Genomic DNA, 17,198 nt, shown 5'->3' with positions numbered 1-17,198 from the left:
CAGACAGAATGTGCAAACACATTCAGGGAATCTTAGGACAGCTTCATGTTTGCCAAAAGCAAAGTGAAAGCCCTCCTTTTCCTGAGATGGTAAAAAACAGACGCCCTGCAAAAGGTCTACGTCTTGTCTCTCTAGGTACCTTTCATTTGCCCTCATTGTTGTCACCTTTCTTTAGAGGAATGGGTGGCCCTCATTTTGTTAATTTATTTATTCTTTAACATATCTTTTCCTGCCTCCTCCAAAATGTTGTCAAATATCCCCTCATGGTCTCACAATTCCAGCTCATTCTTACTCCTTTTCTTACTTTCTGACTACAAACCTAGTCTTTTTTCCTACCCAAAACAAACCCCCTTCCCTACCACACGAAAGGATGATAAACAGTAACCATAACCATAAAATCTATTTTGTAAATCTGCTATCTCAAGGCTACAGTTTATTTCTTTTCACCTCTTTAATCCATTTATTTATCACCTACTCATTCTTTTACTCATAACTTAGTAACAACTATTAACAACAATTTATTAAATATTATTTTGTTTAAAATCGAATAACATGGTTTTGGAAGTGGTGAAACTTTTGCCTTTGAGACTTCACCAACTGGATGGGAATAATGACACGCCAAGATGATTTTTCTATAGTGCAGATATATTTAAAAGGCTACAGATGCCCCTTATTGCCTAAAGGCACAATTAATACCACTTTTTTAGGACTGGAGAAAAAGCTTCATAGAAGGAATGGCATTTGAATTGAACAGACATAGGCTTTTGGAAGGCAGACGAGGGGAACACGGGTATTTAGATGGGGTAACAGAAATAACAAAGGTGATTGTAACATGAGAGAAACATGGCATACAAAAATAAATAATTAAATTGAGGAAGCAACAAGTCACCTGCTGAGGTTAGAATGAAGAAAAGGCAATTGAGTAGAAAGAAAAGACTGGAGATTGTCCAGAAACAGCTGCTTTGACCTGTTCTAAATGGCATTTAATATGTTTGGAGCTTTAGACTGTAGGAAAATTTGAAGTAGGAAAAAGAAATGATCTGATATACACTGAAAATTACACAGTGACAGCATGGAGGAGAGTCAGTTTATAAAGAAGTCAGGAAGAGGGAAACTAATCAAAGGCCATTGAAAGGTTCTGGTAGATGCCCTTGGCTGAGAGAGTAAGAGTGAGGAAGAGGATGGCTCAGGTTTCTGAGATACTTCAGAATCTGTTGCCTGGCCAGATTTAGGAATTAAAGCAAGAGGATTAAACAATAGATTATTGGATTTCTACTTGGATATCTTGATGGATAGCAATGGAGATACATTAAAACTTTGGGTGCCGGGAAGAGCACAGAGGGACATGTGTGTTTGTGATGCCTGACAACAGCATATCTGGATGGGCATGGCCAGAGCATGGTAGAAAGTTTGTGTTTGGTGGTCTGCGGACTGGGGTTGAAGATAGAGACTTTGTAGTTAATGTTGTTTTCCTGTCTCTTAATAGTCACTGAGAACCTATTAAGCACGAAGTATGATACTTTTTTGTTGTTCGTTCTTTCTTCTTGACTTAAATATCATTTTCTGTAATAACAACCTTGGTTCATGATAGGCATGATTCCTTCTTCTAAATATCCTTCTAATTTTTCTCTGTTTCTCCACTTCTCCCCACCAATGTGAATGTTCCCTAATGTTCTTTGCTCTTTTCTGGCATTATTATCTTCTCCATGGCTCTTCACTCCAAATAGTTCAGATACTGGATATTTAGATGAGTACCTAGTCCATAATTGCAGTCCTGACTGTTATCCTCAGCTACAGATTTCTTTTCCACTCAATTTCTTGTCCACTGCCACATATTGAAGGTGTAAATAAATATTAGTGATGCAAACCTCCAATTTTCTTTTGCTTCAGAATCTACTGTCTAATTCATTCTACACATCTTTGCCAGTGTAATCAAACTTCCTAACTCAAGTTTGATCACGTCATTGCTCTGCCAGAAATCGTGTTGCCTACGGAATCCCCACTATCTAATGAATAAAGTGCATGCCCCCAGGTTAGGTTTTATAGCATCTCCACAATCCTATTTCAATTTACCCCTTTTGACTCAACTCAGTCTCCTACCTTACATAATCCAATTAAAATGGACTTGCTGTTTCTTTTAACACATGTTGCAGTTTCATGCTTCTACACAATTCCTTGCTTGGATTTCTCATGCTTTATAGAACAAAGACTTGAACAAGGTAGGATTAAAATATTTTTTAATGAGTGAATAGAAAGATCTTTGCTTCATCACATACTCTTTTCTGTCTTGTAAAATGACGATTGGCTCGAAAATAAGTTTATATATTTGGTTACATATTTCAGTGAGAATTAGGCAGGTATTATGCTGAGGTTAGATTATGACCATTAAGAAAAATGTTTCCTTGTTAACTACTTTTTATTTTATTTTTTTTGCCAACAACAGAAGCCTGAGGGACAAAGGAGGAAAAGGCCAAACATACCACTTCTGGGAAAATGGCCAGTCACCTCCTCAGGAACAGCCAGGTCCACATGACAGTAGCTGAAGGGTCTGCCTGCAAAGTTCCTCATATCACACTCTATCCTCAAATTAAAATTGGTTTCAATGACCATGGGACTGAGGTTTTAAAGCGTCCCAAACTCATAATCACATTCATGCCAAATTTTGTAGAAGAGTGGTCTTTGGAACTATGTGTACTGAAATGTTGGTTTAAGTTGTGCATGTAAACACACAGACATCCACATACCCGCACATCTCTTGCTAAGTTCACATTTTTCATATTGCATCAAAGGGACAGGACAGACAGATGAATGCATCTTATAAGCAGTTTTATTTTTACAGGAAAATGTGGCAAGCTAAAGGCTGAATGCTAACTTTGCACCTGAAATGCTTCCTTAAGCTGCTTGTTCTGTCTCTAGATTTGTCTGTGATAGTCATGTTGCTTTCCATCTATTCTCTCTCTCTCTCTCTTTTTTTTTTTTTTTTTTGTAGCTCCCTTCAATTTTGAAAAATGCTACTTTCTAGCCCAAGGGGCAAAGAGAGCTTGAATAAGACTTTTAAGGGCTTATAAACTTCCTCAGTTTCTGAGCACCAACCAATATGGAAGACCCTTGATCAGTATAGTAATCGGGTTTTCATGAGTTGACAACCATAAAATATACATAAGTATGTGAAGAAGAAGGAAAAAATAGTATGTAGTGAACACTCCCTAAAGTATCAATTACACAAAAGCCACAGTCAAGAAGTCCTTTATCCATTTGTCTTTCCCTTGGAGGCTGGCTATACTCCCTGCTCTTCTAATCTCTTAATATCCTACTCTTTGGCTCTTTATACAACAACGAAATTCAATAAAGGGGAATTTTGTGGAAGGTTAGACTTAGGGTATAAATAAACTGTACCACGAGATTTTTAATAGCTTTTGAGACTCCATTTCACTGATTATTCTTCCTTCTTCCCACCCATAGGTATAGGATCCTGGCAACTATATATGTACCACCTGGTCTATTCCATTGATCACAGCTTATTAGCCAAGCAGCTTGGGTCGTTAAAAATTAATATACTGCTTGAAGGTGGCATTCATGAGAAACCACACTTGAGAGTTGTGCTTGTGTAACGGGCAGTAGGGAAATCCAGTCTCTATGTAAAGAGTTATCTATAGTCATCTTGAATTAAAGAGAGCTACAGAAGAATTGGGCTGAGGAGCCCCAGAGAGACTGGGAGAATGGTGGCCTTAGTTCCTGGCTGATGTTTAGTTCCTGATTCTAGACCCTCATAAGATCTGTTTCTGAGCCCTTGGATTATGAGGTCCCTCAGCAACCATAAAATAATCTTCCCTATTCTGCTTAAGCAAAGTGACTTACACTCATAGCCAGTAAAAGAACTAATTGCATAGTAACCATGCCTGGACCACCATTTTAAAAAATTCGAAGCATTAGAAAAAGTGTTCATCAGCACCGTTTTTTTTTTCTTTTCTTATCTCCATTTGGTCAAACTGTTAAAAGACAAGACTTAGTAACAGCCCCCTCCTAATAAGAACTAGAGCCTTTTGAAGCAGGTGGTGCCCACCTCTGCCTACAGAATTCCAGCCCAAACAATCTGCCCAGAATTACTGAGAAATCAGTAGAATGTGCTGATGACTCAGCCTGTTAAGTAGGAGGGCTGTTATTGTTATTTTAACTCCTGCCAGAGTATGTGAGCAATTCTCCCTCTTTCTGTCTCTAGTTAACCATGAGAGATCCCTCTTCAAAACCTCACTCCTGGAATAAGTTCTTGTTCAATAAGAGCCAGAGTAGCTTGAGATCTGGATATGACTGCCAGCTGAGAGTACACAATAGGATAGGCTTTTATAATGGAAGCATCTGATATCCTAATTTACCAATAGAATTTATTTTTAGAATGCTTAATCTGCCTTTAAAATTATTCACACAGAGTGCCACGGAGCGGAGTTGAATGCTGATAAAGTAGTAATCAGTGCAAGTCAAAGTATTTATTTTCAGAGAGGATGGTGAAAATACCAGGTTTTCTTTCTCATTTCCTTAAATGTTGGGGTATTGTGGTTCTACTGTTTGTCTTTCTCTTGCCAAATGTTCTCAATGATATAAACACTCATCAAGTGCTTCTCCTAGGAATATTATAAAAATAAAACAACAACAACAACAACAAAAACCCAGCCTATTTTACAGAAAATTGTCTTAAAGGATAAACTTTGCTCATCTATGAATGATGAAAAGATATAAATCTATTCTGAAGAGAAAGTAAAATCTAACTATGTTGAATGTGGTAAATCTTAGTATTATTATTTAGTTAAAAGACTGCAAGGAATACTAAATATTTTCTGCTCTTCAACTGGCTTTCTCATCCAGCTAATTAGTTCCTGATTTGTCTATGTGCATTTTTCTTTCTTTTGGTATTATACATTATGGCTTGAAATTATAAATCAGCTAAGTAAAGTTTCTCATAATGCTATAAAATCATGAGTCAAAAACATGAAAGTGCTTTAGCATTGCAGATGTGATGGCCTCTGTTGAAACAAACCAAAGGAATCCTTAAAAGGGCAACGACTATCACTGTTGTGCATTAAGGGTACTCTTTGTGCAGAGCATCTTTAATCTTTTTTTGTAGATTAAAAGAGATGGGGGTTTCTACCTACATTGTTCCGTGGTATCCCTTGCATACCTAGTCATCCCTTTAGCAAGTGAGGGTCCATCCACCAGGATAGGTGGTAGTTCTAGGGGCTGGTAATACAGCTCTGAACATCATAGTCTCTGCCCTCCATGAGAGGAGATCATGTTGAGATGATGTAGGGAGAAGATGCCAGTATATGTAGCATCTTGTTGGCCATTGTAGGAGTGTGGGATTTATTTTTGACTATTACAGGCAGTCATTGGTGGATTATGCATAGCAGAGTCATATCAATTGATTATGATGTTTTTAAAAGATAATTCTGACTTCCATGTGAACAATAGACTGTAGAAGAACAAGACTGAGTACAGGGGATTATGATAGTAGTAAACATGAGAGACAGTGGATGTGAATGATATAGGTAGAGATGATAAGGCATGACAAGATCCTGGACAGGCATGAGCTTGGTACTGTAATTATCTACTCTGAGTCTTAAAGAGATTAAATCATGCCTTTAACAGGTGGTGGTTGTTAGAAACAAACAAACTTTCAGAGTTGCTAACCACTGCACTGTAATATTTAAGGTTTTTGTGTGAAAAATAGCTCACTGCAATCTCCGCCTCCCGGGTTCAAGTGATTCTCCTTCTTCAGCCTCCCGAGTAGCTGGGATTACAGGCGTGTGCCACCACGGCTGGCTAATTTTTGTATTTTTAGTAGAGATGGGGGTTTCACCATGTTGGTCAGGATGGTCTCAAACTCCTGACCTTGTGATCTGTCTGCCTCGGCCTCCCAAAGTGCTGGGATTACAGGCGTGAGTCACCGTGCCCGGCCGAAAAATATGTGAATTCTACATAAGTTAGTAAGACTCAAACTTGAAATTTAGAAGTACATGTGTTAGGATAGAAGTATTCAACTCTAAATTCATGGAATATGAGAATTAGTAATATTAGCAAATGATTGCAAAGATTTTGTCATTTGCAAAACATTTTCACTCCTATTATCCTATCCAGTTTAATTAAATTCGCATGGCTAGGTAATTTCAAAGGTAATCACCTGGTAAGCAGTGTAAGGATATCACAGCAAAATAAAAATGTCTAATTAGTCACATTTAGTGGTATCACTAAATTAATTAATAGACTGTTTCTCATTTTAGTTACTGTGTCTTCCTTGCTTTCCTAACATTGGCCCTCAACTCACATAAAAGGATCCCAATAAATATTAGTGGCATGAATAAAATGTCTACATATGTGACAAACAGATTAGGTTTTTCCAATTTATTTTCTGGTAGGCAGAATAGCTTCAGAGCCTGAAAGGGATGAGTTTGCATGTAGGCTCTGCAATCATTATATGATCTTGAGTAAGTTACCTGAGGTATTTGGGCCTTATTTTCCTCCTGTGCAAAATGGTAATGCATTTTTGACCTAAGAGACATATAAAATCTCATATTTACTTACTCATATTTGCCCAGAAAGGTCAGTCTTCTCTTCCTCTTCCTCCCTCAACTTTGACAAAATAATTTATTTCCCTCAGAAAATAAAAGTTGGGAGAGAGTCTATGTCTAACTATTTCACTACCATATACTAACCTTAAACAAATTCTAAAATTAGCTATAGTGTTAGAAAAAATTTTGAAAAAAAAATCTTTTCTTTTTTAGTTTCTTCCATTATTTTCTAGGAGAATATGATCAACTAACATGGGCCAGACAAAGATATCTCACTTTTAAGTATCTTAAATTCCAAAGGTAGTAATTTATACTATATTTGGGAATAGTAAGTATTTCATGTATAGGGAGATAAAACAGATTCTAATTATTGTGTTATAGCAAAAGAATGAAAATCATGAGTCCCATTAAATTAGTAAGATCCTAACAAACCAAATAAAAAATGTTTTTCTGGTTGAAAAAAATAAAACATAAGCAGGATTGGCATGATACTATCTATTAAAAAGTTTGAATTCATTATACATAAATCCCAAATAAGCTTTGCAAGCCATGCTTAAAACATTTTAACATTAAACCTTTAAAATGCTGAAAGTTATTTAGAAATAATAATTAATAATACTAAGCACCAGAAGATTAAAATATTAAAATGAGTCAACTTTATAACAGAAGGTGTCAACCAGATCTTCATCCCTCGATATGAAAGAATCTCTACATACAATATTGGGTAAAGATGGGCTGCAAAAGTATATCTACAGTGTGATGCCCTTTATGTAAACTTTTAAAATGTTAATAATTGTTCAACATTTGTTTCTTACACCTGTCATAGCAGTGTTAGAACACACACAGGAAGGTTATATGATCTTTAGGGTTTTGACATCTCTGGAAGAATGGAAGAAACTAAAAAGGAAGCAAGAAGAGCTTTGATGACTTCTGTGATAGTTTATTTTTTTAGACAAGATTTTAATATAGCTGCATGTTAGCATTTGTTTAATCTGTGTGGTGGATACTTAGGTATTTGCTGTAATATATATACTTTTTTGAGACAGAGTCTTGCACTGTCACCTGGGCTGGAGTACAATGGTGTGATCTCAGCCACTGCAACCTCCACCTCCCAGGTTCAAGAGATACTCCTGCCTCAGCCTCCCCAGTAGCTGGGATTACAGGTGCCCACCACCACACCTGGCTAATTTTTTGTATTTTTAGTAGAGATGGGGTTTCACTATATTGGCCAGGCTGATCTCGAACTCCCGAACTCATGATCTGCCCACCTTGGCCTCCCAAAGTGCTGGGATTACAGGTGTGAGCCACTGCACCCGGCCTATAATATTTTTTTATATTTTGCTTTGAACATCTTATAAATTTTCTTGCTTAAAAACAAATAATAAAAACAAGAAAGTGAATACTGCTGTGGCCAATTTAAGATTATATATTCAGTACTTCTAATTTAAAAAAAACTAAATTGAAATATATTTCCTAGAATAAGAAATCATTGATTTATAATCTTTCCATAATTTTATTATGCTTTTATCATAGGAATTTTGGGTTTAAAGAAAGATGTAAAATAAAGGAAAATATTGTTTCTGCTTGTAACTGAGCTAAAGCATATATGTTCCTTTATTTACTCATGTGAAAATTTTGTGAGGAACAAATGCAAACATAAAAGTTTACCTGTTATGCATTTACAGCTCATTCAGTAAATGCACTGTTATTTTTATTCCACAAATTTTGATAAAAACTACTCAAAATGTAGGAAAGTCTGATTGCTAGACATTTCTACCACAACATAAAACTACTCTCCTAATAACAGCTGGGGCTGGTGTTCTGTCCAGTGCCTGCTTCCAGAGCCATGTATGCAATCTCAGGTGAATCCCTGCATCCACCTGCCTCTCTCTCTGCCTCATGCCCCTAATCTATAAAATGGGGATGATCCCCATATCTACCTCATAGAGCTGTTGTAAGAAGTAAATGAATTGATTTATGCAAATTAAGTCATGTAGGATCATGCTTGGCACGTAACAGGTACTGAAGAAATACTGTTGGCATTGTCAACCAAGGCAGGAGAGACGGGCTGAATTCAATCCTGATTTAAGAGAAGGAGCTTGTCATTTTCTTACTATCAAGTCAACTCAACACTATGAAGTGCTGTTTTAATAACACTGAATTTATTAGCTATAACTATTCAAATATTAGAAATAACTATAAGTTATTTCTCCATTACTAAAATGAATTGTTACTTATTTAAAGATTTTAAAAAACAAAAGGTTAGCAAAGAGTTATTTTTCACAATTGTGGGTAACTCTTTCAGAGTAGAGAGAGTCTTACCTATTCAAGGAAGAAGTAAAATATAAAGTTCGTTGTGTCGTGTTCTCAAAGGGTTGATAATATTTTCTGGCTTCTTTCTGTTAAAAAATAGAAAATTAATAGTTTAATCCCTGATCCATATACATTAATCACATCAAGTAGCTCAGCAACAGAATTCATCTTGTGGCTTTCTCTTTTTGTGTTTGGCAACTATGAGACTATGAGATGGATATCATCATGGTTCTTTACAGTGGTCATACACTGAGCATTTATCACTGGCTGGGAACTATCGCAGATAGAATAGAGCAGTGAAAATGCTAACTGCTGCATGCTTTTTCTCACTTTGAGAACCACTCCAATGGCACTTTATAGGTATCACATCCAAGGGAGAATAAATTTTTAAATTGTCTTCAGCTAATAAATAGCAGACAATCATATTTTCTCCCAAGAGAATACATTCATTCTAGTAAATCGTTAATTATATCCAGTAATCTTTAAAGGACTGGGCCTCCAGCCCAGTCTGCAGTGATTCTCTCCAGCACAGGATGGAGAGGAATTTTTTAACAACTCATTAAATTTTCTCCGTGGAGTACTGAGCTTATTTTGACATTCAGAATCCTAAATGTCATTCTGGATTAGTAGTTCTGCTTCGGAACTCCACCTAGAACAATACAGAATACTTCTTACTGAAGTGGTACGTAGAAATAAACAGAATTACTAGAAAGCACGAGGCTTGTTTTCTACTTCATAAGTAATTCAGGTGTAACCATCTTCATCTATAAAGAGGACTACAAAGGATGCATAATACATAACGGATTGCAGAGCTGAGGGCCATTTTAAAGTCCAGCTCTCTTATACTAGGTGTCTAAATCTATGTATCTCCATGCATTTATTAGGACCTGTGTGATTTTACTCCTGGTAGAGTGGACCCCATCATATCTTCTAGAAAGATGTTGCTCTGACTCAAACTCTGATACCTATTAACTCTTCTTTAAGACCCAGTAGGAAATGCAAGTTGGAAAGACAAGATGCATATGGCTCAATTCTTCTGTATGAACCTCTAAGGACCAATGTGTATATGGATATGAGCAGACACAAGTTTGATTCAAAAGCAAAAAATAAGGTCTGGGCCAGAGCTGTGTATGAAGTGCTTTTACACATGTTAGCTCATTTAATCTGTGAACATTTACACATAATGTGCAGCAGCAAACAAGTCCTATTAGTACATATTAAAGTTAGAAAGTCTTAACATTTAAATAAACATTAAAAAATATCTGCAGGCAAGAAGAAACATGGTAGAATTCTCCATTCCTGTAACAATTTGATAACTATTTTAAAAAGAAAGGTTTGACCGTCCAAATCTTTACATATAGCTTTTTATTTTCTTTAGTCCAGCTCAGTGGTTCTCACATTTGGAGTATATATAACAGTATAATACAGGGTTCTGTGCACAATAACTTCAGACTATTTAGAGAATTTTTAAGGATAATTTTGATTATAAGCAAATTAAACCTTCTAAGTTGGTTTTAGAACTAAAGTAGAATGGTAGGCCAGCTCTGGAGCTTATTTGGATAGAAAGAGTCTTTGTGTACTTAACAAATGAATGCTGGAGAGAATACCTGTTTTATTTTCTCTTGAAATTATGTATTTTTCTTAAATTTCTTAAAGTGCCTGTTTTTTGTGCTTCATCTTCATGATTTTTAAGTAAGCACACATGCATATGGGTAAGTGTGTGAGTACACATTCTATGCGTATGTCTTTTACCCTAGTAAAAATAAGAAAAAAAATGAATTTTATAAAATGTGAGTCAGTAAACTATGGTCCATGGGCCAGAACCATCCTGCTGCTGCCTGTTTTAAAAAATACAATGCTTTTGGCACATAGCCACTCCCACGCACTTCCACATTGTATATGGCTGCTTTCATGCCATAATGCCAGACTTGAATGGTTCTGACAGACTATATGGCCTGCAAAGCTCAAAACATTTACTATCTGGCCATTTACAGAAAACATTTAACTTACCTGTTATCAAAGAGCATGTTCATTATTTGAGTAATATTAAAAACAACACTAAAAAAAAATCCTGTCTTTTAGTCTTTCCAAAAATTAACTCGGTAGTTACATATGAATGAAAGTGAAATTCCAACCCTAAATACTTAAAAGCTTATTTCATCCCAAAAGAATTGGGAAATTATTGGCCAAAGGATGAGACGATTATTAAAAAATTCAGGGTACTCAATACCTATCAGTCATAAAAAGAATGGCCCATTTTCACATAAGCTTGACTTTTATGAGGTTTTGTTTATTATAAAAAATAGAAATAACTATAATTTTCTAGACTTTACGAGAATGAGATACATGCTCTCTGGGATTTATTTTTAAAGAGCAACTTATGGCCTATTCCACAAGGTATACAAAATTTTAAATTAACATAGGATAGTTAGAAGTGATCATTTTTACCCATATAAATAGTATTAAATAACATTAATTTTTTTACAACATTAACAACATAGTTTTAGCATTAGATTCATTATATAGAGTGGCTGCAACATGCCTAAAATAGTATTAGCAAACATTTATACATAATTTATTGTTTGCCAGACAATGATCCAAGCACTTCATATATATTAAGTAATTTATTCCTCACCATCATCCTCTATTATTGTCCCCACTTTACAAATGAGAAAACAGGCCAAAAGAGTTTAAGTGTCCTTCCCAGCATCACAAGGCTAGACAGTGCCCAAATCTTTTAGCTACATAGCAACTCCACAGACACTGAGAATTGGTTTTGGGTCTTCAACTCTGGCTAGAGACAATTTTGAGCCTAAGGGCTTGTGGCTTCTCTGAGGAATGATATTACACTGATGTCAACTTTTAATTTACTAGAATTACCTACAAAGTACTTTTTTTACTTAGCATATTCAGCTTTTTGAACAAATTGTAGTATACTCAGCCACAGTTCTGCCTCCCATTATATCATTCCATTATTTCTACCAGGTTTGCTTATGCTACCTTCCAGAACCTTTTAGAGCCAGATATGAATGCTGTTGAGAATAATGACTTACAACACATGACGAAATCAACTGGTTAACAATTATATTTAAGAGTTAGCCTACTCAAGGCAGAGAATAGGATGTACACTGCACACTGGCATCACAAAGTAAGCTGAGTAAATCATTTGAGGAACCCAAAATAATTGTTCAGCTATAAACAAAGTCAGCTTTTATCAGCTGGTTACTCCGTAAAACAAGATATGCATGCAATGTGCTTAGGCTGCATATATGTTTGGCTGTTCTCATATTTATGTCCAAGTTATTTGCTACCTACAGCATTGAGGTTATAATGATAAATTCATGCAGATTTTCAGAGTCTTCTGGAGAAAATGTTGCCATGTTGTGGTTTTCTCAACTGCTGTAAGAACTCAGGTTTTATTAAACAACAAAGTCATCAAGATAAAATCTTCCCTGGATTGTTGAGCCAGGATATACTCTTTAGTTTCCTTTGAAACACATTCTAAGTATCATTTAGTTTTTAAATCTCATGTTTGATAGACTTTGCCAGATAAGCAAAACATCAGCTGGGCGTGGTGGCTCATGCCTGTAATCCTAGCACTTTGGGAGGCTGAGGAGGGTGGATCACCTGAGGTCAGAAGTTCAAGACCAATCTGGCCAACATAGCAAAACCCCCTCTCTATTAAAAATACAAAAATTAGCTGGGCATGGTGGTGCATGCCTGTAATCCCAGCTACTCAGGAAGCTGAGGAAAGAGAATCACTTGAAGCCGAGAAGCAGAGGTTGCAGTGAGCCGAGATAGTGCCATTGTACTCCAGCCTGGGTGACAGAGCAAGACTCTCTCTCTCTCTCAAAAAAAAAAAAAAAAAAAAAATCGAGATGCCTGAAGTTGCTGGAATCCTGTATTCTTTCTTTCTTTCTGTCTTTCTTTCTTTCTTTGGTTTCACCCTTGTTGCCCAGGCTGCCAGGCTAGAGTGCAATGGCATGATCTCGGCTCACTGCAACCTCCGCCTCGAGGGTTCAAGTGATTCTTATGCCTCAGCCCCCTGAGTAGCTAGGATTACAGGCATGTGCCATCATGCCCAGCTAAGTTTTGTACTTCTAGTAGAGACAAGGTTTCACCATGTTGGTCAGGCTGGTCTTGAACTCCTGACCTCAGGTGATCCATCCACTTCGGCCTCCTAAGGTGCTAGGATTACAGGTGTGAGCCACCAAGCCTGGCCTCCGAATAGTGTTTCTAAAGGCTAAGCTTAACCTCAATGACTAGCATTAGGCTGCTCATTCAATTCTCAAATAAACAACAATAACATTTTACTTCACCTTCACTATCAATCTGACCTATCAAGATTTTGAGCAATTCATGTAATTTAGTGCACTTGTCCAGGATAACAATATTTTAGCTATTGAAGACTGAATGTCCAGAACAGTTGGGAAAATATCCATTATTCAAGCAGTCTTTTAAATAGGAGAGCAGATGCCAACATAAAATCATTTAGTCTAACATGCTACTAAACCATTTCTACTCCCTAATGTGCTTATTATAGAATTAGTTATCTACTTATTTGTGAGTAGAAGGAAGTCATAGTGTCCCAAAGGCACTGATAATTGAAAATATCAGAGAATGATCTTTCTTTCTTGGAGCTTTTGTCAAAGTTCCTTTTAAGAGAAACTTATGTTTCTTGCAAAGGAAACTTATTTCAAAATATAACTTGAAAGGATTAAGAGCTGTTAGCAAATTCCTATGCAAATAACATATGGTCTTCAGTGGAGCAGAGAACTTGGGTAAGGTAGACAGTAAGAATTATCTCCTTTCATCTCTAAACCCAGAAGCTCTAGGCTGTTGTAGAGGACTAATGGGCTAGGTTAAGCTGATTTAGTAGAAATGATCCAGTCTTGTCTGAAGCATCTCAACATAATTCAAGGCAGTAAAAATAGTATACAAGTAGGTGAAGGATAAACAATTAGATTAGTCAGAAAAGTAAGGCTTAAGTCTCAGAGGCTTTACACAATAAAGGTTATAACCTGTTTACACAAATCCTGAGGTGAGTAGGAAGACTCTCCAGGCCACTTCTCTCTCATGCAGTGATGGAGCTCTCTAGGTACATCCTTCTTGTGGCTCAACTACAGCCTTCAGGATTACAGCAGCAGCGAAAGAAGACATCTGGAGGGCTGAGCACAGGCTCTTAAATGCCTTAATGAGGAAGTGACACACATCACTTCCTCTTACAGCCCACTGTACTGAACATGTTGCTTAAATGCAAGGGGTGGAGAAACATGGGGGATAAATGGATATCTGATATCTGGTGAGCAATAAATATCTCCATCTCAAGGATGAATGGGTATGATAGGATGGGTCCTGTAGCTATGCTAGGATTCTTCCTTGTTGACAAAGGTTGAAAATAAATAACAATGCTTGGTGATATCAGCTTAAAACTTACTTTGCTAAATTGTTAGCTTATGCTGACTGTGATTAAATATATATACATATCAATAGATATTTTATTTTATAAATAAAATATGAATTAGCACTGCAATATAGGGAACATTGAGCAGCAATGGGGCACATTTGTCAGTAGTTTTGCTTATTTATATACTACACTGCTGTTTTCTGCTCAGCATCAGAATATAGCTGAAGAAATGTAACACTCCTTGACAGAAAGCCATCTGTTCATTTGTCTCTAAGTTGCATACAAAACACCAACCTTTTATTTATTATTTATTCAATTAGCAGATAAAATTATCTATATTTATCACGTATAATATGATGTTTTGAAATATGTATACATTGTAGAATGGCTAAATCAAGCTTGATATCATATGTATTACCTCACATAGTTGTCATTTTTTTGTGGTAAGAACATTTACAATCTATTCTGTTAGCATTTTTCAAGAATACAATATATTGTTATTAACTACCGTCACCATATTGTATAATAGATCTCTTGAATTTACTTCCCCCATCAAACAGAAACTTCATTACCTTTGAGCAGCATCTCCGCAGCATACCCCCAACATCACTGCCACAGCTCCTGATAACCACCATTCTACTGTCTACTTCTATGAGATCAACATTTAAAGATTTCACATATAAGTAAGACCATGAGGAATTTGTCTTTCTGTGTCTGTCTTATTTCATGTAACATAATGTCCTCCAGGTTTATCCAAGTAGTTGCAGATTTTTTTCTTTGTTATGGCTGAATGATATTTCATTATGTATATATCCCATATTTTCTTGATCCATTCATCAGTTGATGGACACAGGTTGGTTCCATATCTTGGCTATTGTGAATAATGTTGCAATCAACATAGGAGTGTAGATATCTCTTTGACATTTGATTTCAGTTTCTTTGGATATATATCCAGTAGTGGGATTGCTGGATCATATGGTAGTTCTATTTTTAATTTTTCGAAGAACCACCAAACTGTTCTCCATAATGGCTGTACTAATTTATATTTCCATCAATAGTGGGCAAGTGTCTCCTTTTCTTCACATTCTCTCCAACACATATATTGTCTTTTTAATAATAGCCATTCAAACAGAACACCAATCTTTTAAAAATGGTAGAATAAATTAATGCAGGTACCCAGGTTCATGTGGTAGGAGAAAAAAATTGGAGAGAGGCTCAAAGGAAATTGAGCAGGTTCACATGTTGTCATAAGACTTATCTTGCCGGGATACCACTTAGTGATTTATTAGTAGCTGTCATGGTCAAAATTATTTTTTCAAAATGACAAAATCTAAATTTCTCAGCTTAGCCTCAAGGACTTTTGTATTGTGACTACAATGTATTCATCCTGAACTTTCTACTGTTACAAACCCTCACATTTTCTTAGACTAGTTCTTTTGCAGAACTATTAATTCCATCTTTATATTTTTCTCCTCTCCTGCAAGGTCCTCTTCTTTCTCTTTCTCTCTGCCTATCTCCCCTGCTCCTTTTGCCTCTTCCTTCCTCTAGATTTTTCAACTCCTTATTTAACTGAAATGTTCTCCATGAACTCTTCGATTCCCCAACCACGACAGTAATGTTTCTTTCACTGATGTATGGTTCTTGTTTCTTATATTTATTTGATATTCATGTAAACTACGATATACAGTTGATTAAGCCTTCTTGAAATTGTAAGAAATTCATGTCCCTGACCTTTTTTCTGCTTTATTTCAATTCTAAAAGCCATTAGTATTTATTAAATATATAAACTACTTTTTGATAGTATTTTGAATTTAAAATAAAAACATATGCAGGATAAAAAATGTTAAACCATATACGTACACAATAGACTTCAAACAATGCTGTCAAAGTGTCTCTGAAGAGTTATTAATTTATACCCTTTGTGGACTGTATTATATCCTCCCCCACCCCCAACATTCATATATTGAAGTCCTTACTGCTAATGTGATTATATTTGGAGATAAGGCCTTTAGGAAGGTGATTAAGGTTAGATGAGGTCATAAAGGTAGGGCTCTAATCCAACAGGACTGAGTCCTTATAAGAAGAGGAGGAGACACCAGATCTCCTTTTCTCTCCATGAGCACAAAGAAGCCAAGAGTCTCTCTTTGACCAAACTTTAGCCAGGCTTCTCTGAGCCCTCTTCTTAACTGGAAGACTTGACTTTGGCTCCTTTGCATTCTTGGAGCAAGAACCTAAAATCAGTTTAGGGAGAATTCCCCCACCCTTGACATTTGATCATGCTGGGTATCTGATTGAGTTTCTTATCCCCCAGCTTTGATGTGTGTGTCTTTGGTCTGCCTTCAGCAAGAATCTGATTAGGTAGGTTTGGCAAGAATCAACCTACAATTGATGTCTCTTAGTAATTTTTCATCCATAATCCCTTCACTCTGCTCATTGGCTAACGTTGGGGCTCAGAAAACAATAACCCAAAATGAACGCCTAGGAAGCAGTTTCTTTCTGATCTTCTGCTGTCCTTTTGTCTGTCTCTAGGTCTCATTCTTCTCCAACACAAGTCATAGAAACTAGAATCCCTGTTCCTTAAGGTGGGTCATAGAAACCAGAGCCCTCTTTTCCCAAAGTCAGCCATAAAACCTAAAAATATCATTATGACTCCCCACACTGTATCCCCTATCCCGCCCTTCTGTGTAAGAGTTTGCCATAAAGAAATGCTTTGATCTACCTTATTTAATGGAAGGAAGGAATGTTGCACAGAGGCCATGAAGAATCTGAACAGACAGGTCTTGCTAGGTCCCCCTGCCTAGTCTATAATTATGAGATAATATCCTTTTTGTCCAATCATATTTCTACATGGCTGCCCATGCTTCACTGAACCTAAGCCCCCCAGCCTTTGGTGTTCTTTATGGCAGGCTGGGCAGACT

At 36.4% G+C, this 17,198-nt stretch overlaps 1 protein-coding gene across 22 annotated transcripts in view; it reads right to left on the bottom strand.

Annotated features, from left to right (window-relative positions):
- Positions 1-17,198, bottom strand: part of MAP2 (microtubule associated protein 2) — a 303,981-nt gene that overhangs the window by 101,294 nt on the left and 185,489 nt on the right. For all 22 annotated transcript variants that reach the window (XM_055290436.2, XM_055290437.2, XM_055290439.2 and 19 more), the window contains exon 4: positions 8,883-8,959. The gene's annotated coding sequence lies outside the window, so the exon portion shown is untranslated. The remainder of the gene's footprint in view (positions 1-8,882; positions 8,960-17,198) is intronic.

This window comes from Symphalangus syndactylus, chromosome 8, assembly GCF_028878055.3.
Source record: "Symphalangus syndactylus isolate Jambi chromosome 8, NHGRI_mSymSyn1-v2.1_pri, whole genome shotgun sequence".
NCBI classification, from domain to species: domain Eukaryota; kingdom Metazoa; phylum Chordata; class Mammalia; order Primates; family Hylobatidae; genus Symphalangus; species Symphalangus syndactylus.
The sequence above is the reverse complement of the archived record's forward strand: the minus strand, read 5'-3'. Positions and strand labels throughout refer to the sequence as shown.